The following is a 6,000-nucleotide window of genomic DNA, read 5'->3' on the forward strand; positions in this document are numbered from 1 at the left end:
AGACCAGTTCTGGGTGTTCATTGGAAGGACTGATGCTGAGGCTGAAACTCCAATACTTTGGCCACCTCATGCAAAGAGTTGACTCATTGGAAAAGACCCTGATGCTGGGAAGGATTGGAGGCAAGAGAAGAAGGGGACAACAGAGGATGAGATAGCTGGATGGCATCACCGACTCAATGCACATGAGTTTGGGTATACTCTGGGAGTTGGTGATGGACAGGAGGCCTGGGCGTGCTGTGACTCATGGGGTTGCAAAGAGTCAGACACATTTGAGCGACCGAACTGAACTGAACTGAAGGCTAAGACAGCAGAACAGAATGTGGGTAAGTGGTAATGGGTATGAGTTTTCTTTTGGTTAATAAAATGCTCTAAAATTAGACTGTACTGATAGTAAATCTGTAAATATATGGAAAACTGTTGAATTGTACTTTTCACATGTGTAAATTTATGTTGTTTAGCTTACATCTCAATAAAGCTATAAAAAAAAAGAAAGCTAGAATGGCTATATTAATGTCATACAAAGTAGATTTCATTCAAAAATGAAATAGTAGATATTTTTTAAGTTATTTCATGATGGAAAAGGAGTCAGTTCATCAAGACAACATAATCAAAACATTTATGTACCTAATGACAGAGTCTCAAATGATATGAAGCAAGAGCTGATAGAACTTTAAAGCAAAATGGGGCAAATCCTCAGTTACAGTCAGATATTTAAAAACTCCTTTCTTATAATGGATAGAAAAAATAGAAAATTATTAAAGAGAAGATTTGAACAGCATCATCAAAAATTGACCTAATTAACACCATAGAACACTTCACTCAACAATGGGAGAATGCAATTTTTTTCAAGTATGCAAAGAACATTTCACAAGATGGAACATATTGTGTACCACAAATAAATGTAAAGAGGTCAAGTTATACAAAATATGTTTCCTCAATTTTCTTTGATTAAGTTATAGAGTAATAACAGAAATATCTCTGGAAAAACCTCAAATATTTGGAAGCAACACACTTTTAAGTAACTTGTGAATCAGAGAAGAACCTGTTGTTCAGTCGTTAAATTGTGTCCAACTCTTTGCAACCCCATGGATAGCAGCATACCAGGCTTCTCTGTCCTTCACTATCTCCTGGAGTTTGCTCAAAATCATGTCCATTCAGTCAGTGGTACCATCCAACCATCTCATCCTCTGTCACCCCCTTCTCCTCCTGCCTTCAATCTTTCCCAGTAGGAGTCTTTTCCAAAGAGCAGACCCTTTGCATCAGGTGGCCAAAGCATTTGAGCTTCAGCAGCAGTCCTTCCAGTGACTATTCAGGGTTGATTTCCTTTAGGATTGACTACTTTGAGCTCCTTAAAATCTAAGGGACTCTCAAGAGAAGAAATAAGAAAGGAAATTAGAAAATATTTTCAAACAAGTAAATATGAATCACAACCTTATCAAAATTGGGTAAGGCCACAAAGCAGTATTGGGCTGGTGAGATGCTGGGAGGGAGATTTAGAACACTGAGTGCCTATATTAGAAAATAAGGAATAAGGAGTGTATCAAATCAAAGACCTAAGCTTCACCTTAAAAAACTTGAAAACAAAGAGCAAATTAAATCCAGAATAAGAAAAGTTTAGAATAGAAGGTTGGAATAGAATCTGATAAAGGTTAGAATAGAAATCAATGAAACTGGAAACAAAAGACAAAACAGAGAAATCGATGAAACCAAAGTAGGTTTTTTGAGAGTATCAATAAAATTGATAAAATTGAACAGTTAGCCAGGCTGATCACTAAAAATGGGGAGAAGACACAAGTTACCAATGTAAATAATACGAGGCATGGCAGCTCTACAGATTACACATATATTAATGAATAATAAGTGGATATTATAAACAACTGTATGTCAATAGATCCATCTTAGAAAGAAATCAATACACTGAAAGATACAAATTACCAACTCTCTCTAAAGAAGAAATAGATAACCTGAATAGATTTATATCTACTTAAAGGAACTAAATTTGAAATTAAAATCTTCTGATAAATAAAACTTCAGGCCCATAAATTTTCATGGGAGAATGCTACCATCATTCATAATCAATAAACAAATTATCAATTGCTTTGGCATATATACTAAAAATGAATATTCAAAAATAGAAATTAAGAAAGCACAATCATGTATAATAGTATCAAAAATATGAAATACTTAGGGGTAAATGTGCAAAGGTTGTGAAAGATAAGTACACCAAAAAACATAAAATGTTGCTGAAAGAAAATTTTAAATATCTAGATAAATGGAAATATATACTGTGTTCATGAGTTGGAAGAGTCACTATTATTAAAATGTCAATCCTATCCAAATTCATTGATAGATTCAGGGCAATCCCTATCAACATAGTAATATTGTTTTTAGTAGAAACTGGCAAACTGAGTCTAAAATTTCTATGGAAATTCAAAGGGCCCAGAATAGCCAAAACAACCATGGAAAAGAAGCGCAAAGTTGGAGGATAAGCACTATCTGATTTTAAGAGTTATGAAAGAGTTGCAGTAGCCAAGTTTGTGTGGTATTGCTGTAAAAACAAAACAAAACAAAAAAACCCTCAGTGTAACAGAACAGAGTGCAGAAATAGACCCAAACATATAAATATATACATATTTCCTGTGGTCATGTATGGATGTGAGAGTTGGACTGTGAAGAAAGCTGAGCACCAAAGAATTGATGCTTTTGAACTGTGGTGCTGGAGAAGACTCTTGAGAGTCCCTTGGACTGCAAGGAGATCCAGCCAGTCCATTCTGAAGGAGATCAGCCCTGGGACTTCTTTGGACGGAATGATGCTAAAGCTGAAACTCCAGTACTTTGGCCACCTCATGCGAAGAGTTGACTCATTGGAAAAGACTCTGATTCTGGGAGGGATTGGGGGCAGGAGGGGAAGGGGACGACAGAGGATGAGATGGCTGGATGGCATCACTGACTCAATGGACGTGAGTCTGAGTGAACTCCGGGAATTGGTGATGGACAGGAACGCCTGGCGTGCTGCAATTCATGGGGCCGCAAAGAGTTGGGCACGACTGAGCAACTGAACTGAACTGATGAATGTATGTATATGAAGACCTACAAGACTTTTTAGAACTAATACCCCAAAAAAGATGTTCTTTTCATTATAGGGCACTGGAATACAAAAGTAGGAAGTCAAGAAATACCTAGAGTAACAGGCAAATTTGGCCTTGGAGTACAGAATGAAGGAGGGCAAAGGCTGACAGTTTTGCCAAGAGAATGCACTGGTCATAACAAACACCCTCTTCCAACAACACACGATTCTACACATGGACATCACCAGATGGCCAACAGACAGAGTACCTGAAGAACTATGGATGGAGGTTTAGGACATTGTACACAAGGCAGGGATCAAGACCATCTCTAAGAAAAAGAAATGCAAAAAAGCAAAATAGCTGTCTGAGGAGGCCTTACAAACAGCTGTGAAAAGAAGAGAAGAGAAAAGGAAAGATATACCCATTTGAATGCAGAGTTCCAAAGAATAGTAAGGAGAGATAAGAGACCCTCAGTGATCAGTGCAAAGAAATAGAGAAAAACAACAGAATGGGAAAGACTAGAGATCTCTTTAAGAAAATTAGTGATACCAAGGGAATATTTCATGCAAAGATGGGGCTCAATATAGGACACAAATGGTATGGACCTAACAGAAGGAGAAGATATTAAGAAGAGGTGGCAAGAAAACACAGAAGAACTGTATAAAAGAGATCTTCACAACCCAAATAACCACAATTGTGTGATCACTCACCTGAGCCAGACATCCTGGAATGGGAAGTCAAGTGGCCCTTAGGAAGCATCACTATAAACAAAGCTAGCGGAGGTGGTAGAATTCCAGTTGAGCTATTTCAGATCCTAAAAGATGATGCTGTGAGAGTGCTGTACTCAATATGTCAGCAAATTTGGAAAACTCAGCAGTGGCCACAGGACTGGAAAAGGTCAGTTTTCATTCCAATCCCAAAGAAGGCAATGGCAAAGAATGCTCAAACTACCGCACAATTGCACTCATCTCACACGCTAGTAAAGTAATGCTCAAAATTCTCCAAGCTAGGCTTCAGCAATACGTGAACTGTGAAGTTCCAGATGTGCAAGATGGATTTAGAAAAGGCAGAGGAACCAGAGATCAAATTGTCAACATCCACGGGATCATTGAAAAAGCAAGAAAATTCCAGGAAAATGTGTACTTCTGCTTCATTGACTATGCCAAAGCCTTTGACTGTGTGGATCACAATAAACTGTGGAAAATTCTGAAAGAGATGGGAGTAACAGACCACCTGACCTGCCTCTTGAGAAACCTATATGCAGGTCAAGAAGCAACAGTTAGAACTGGACATGGAACAACAGACTGGTTCCAAATAGGAGAAGGAGTATGTCAAGGCTGTGTATTGTCACCCTGCTTATTTAACTTATATGCAGAGTACATCATGAGAAATGCTGAGCTGGAAGAAGCACAAACTGGAATCAAGATTGCCGGGAGAAATATCAATAACCTCAGATAGGCAGATGACACCACCCTTATGGCAGAAAGTGAAGAGGAACTAAACAGCCTCTTGATGAAAGTGAAAGAGGAGAGTGAAAAAGTTGACTTAAAGGTCAACATTCAGAAAACGAAGATCATGGCATCCAGTCCCATCATTTCATGGCAAATATATGGGGAAATAGTGGCTGACTTTAGTTTGGGGGGCTCCAAAATCACTGCAGACAGTGACTGCAGCCATGAAATTAAAAGACGCTTACCCCTTGGAAGGAAAGTTATGACCAACCTAGACAGCATATTAAAAAGTAGAGACATTACTTTGCCAACAAAGGTCCATCTAGTCAAGGCTATGGTTTTTCCAGTGGTCAGGTAAGGATGTGAGAGTTGGACTATAAAGAAAACTGAGCACCAAAGAATTGGTGCTTTTGAACTGTGGTTTGGAGGACTCTTGAGAGTCCCTTGGACTGAAAGGAGAGCCAGCAAGTCCATCCTAAAGGAGATCAGTCCTGAGTGTTCATTGGAAGGACTGATGTTGAAGCTGAAACTCCAATACTTGGGCCACCTGATGCGAAGAGCTGACTCATTGAAAAAGACCCTGATGCTGGGAAAGATTGAAAGTGGGAGGAGAAGGGGATGACAGAGGATGAGATGGTTAGGTTGCATCACCAACTCAATGAACATGAATTTGTGTAAACTCTGGGAGTTGGTGATGGACAGGGAGGCCTGGCATGCTGCAGTCCATGGGGTTGCAAAGATTCGGACACAACTGAGTGACTGAACTAAACTGAACTGAATGTGTGTGTGTGTGTGTGTGTGTGTGTGTGTGTGTGTGTAGATGGAAAATGAAAGTGTTAGTTGCTCAGTCATAGCCAACTCCTTGCGACCCCATGGATGACACCAGGCTCCTCTATCCATGGACTTGTCCAGGCAAGAATACTGGCATCAGTAGCCATTTACTTCTCCTGGAGAGCTTCCTGAGCCAGGGATCAAACCCAGGTCTCTTGCATAGCAGGCAGATTCTTTATCTTCTGAGCCACCAGGGAAGCCCATACTAATGGAAGTAAGTCAGAAATAGAAAGATAAATACCATATATCACGTATATATGGAATCTAAAATACGGCACAAGTGAACCTATCTACAAATCAGAGACAGACATAGGGAACAGACTTGTGGTTGCCAAAGGGAAGGGTGTGGGGAGGGTGGACCGGGCATTTAGGGCTAGTAGATACAAACTATTACAAATCGAATAAACAACAGGATAGAATGGATATAGAGTGGATAAACACCAAGGTCCTACTGTATAGCACAGAGAGCCATATTCAATATCCTAGGGTACACTATAATGGAGAAAGGATGTCTATACGTATACAACTGAGTCACTTTGTTCTACAGAAGAAATCAACCCAAACATGTACTGAGAACTGATTTTTGACAGATTTGTAAAGGCAGTTCAACAGAGGAAGCATAATATTTTCTAGTACTTAAAATAACTGGA

Source organism: Ovis aries, chromosome 15 (assembly GCF_016772045.2).
Source record: "Ovis aries strain OAR_USU_Benz2616 breed Rambouillet chromosome 15, ARS-UI_Ramb_v3.0, whole genome shotgun sequence".
Lineage (NCBI taxonomy): Eukaryota > Metazoa > Chordata > Mammalia > Artiodactyla > Bovidae > Ovis > Ovis aries.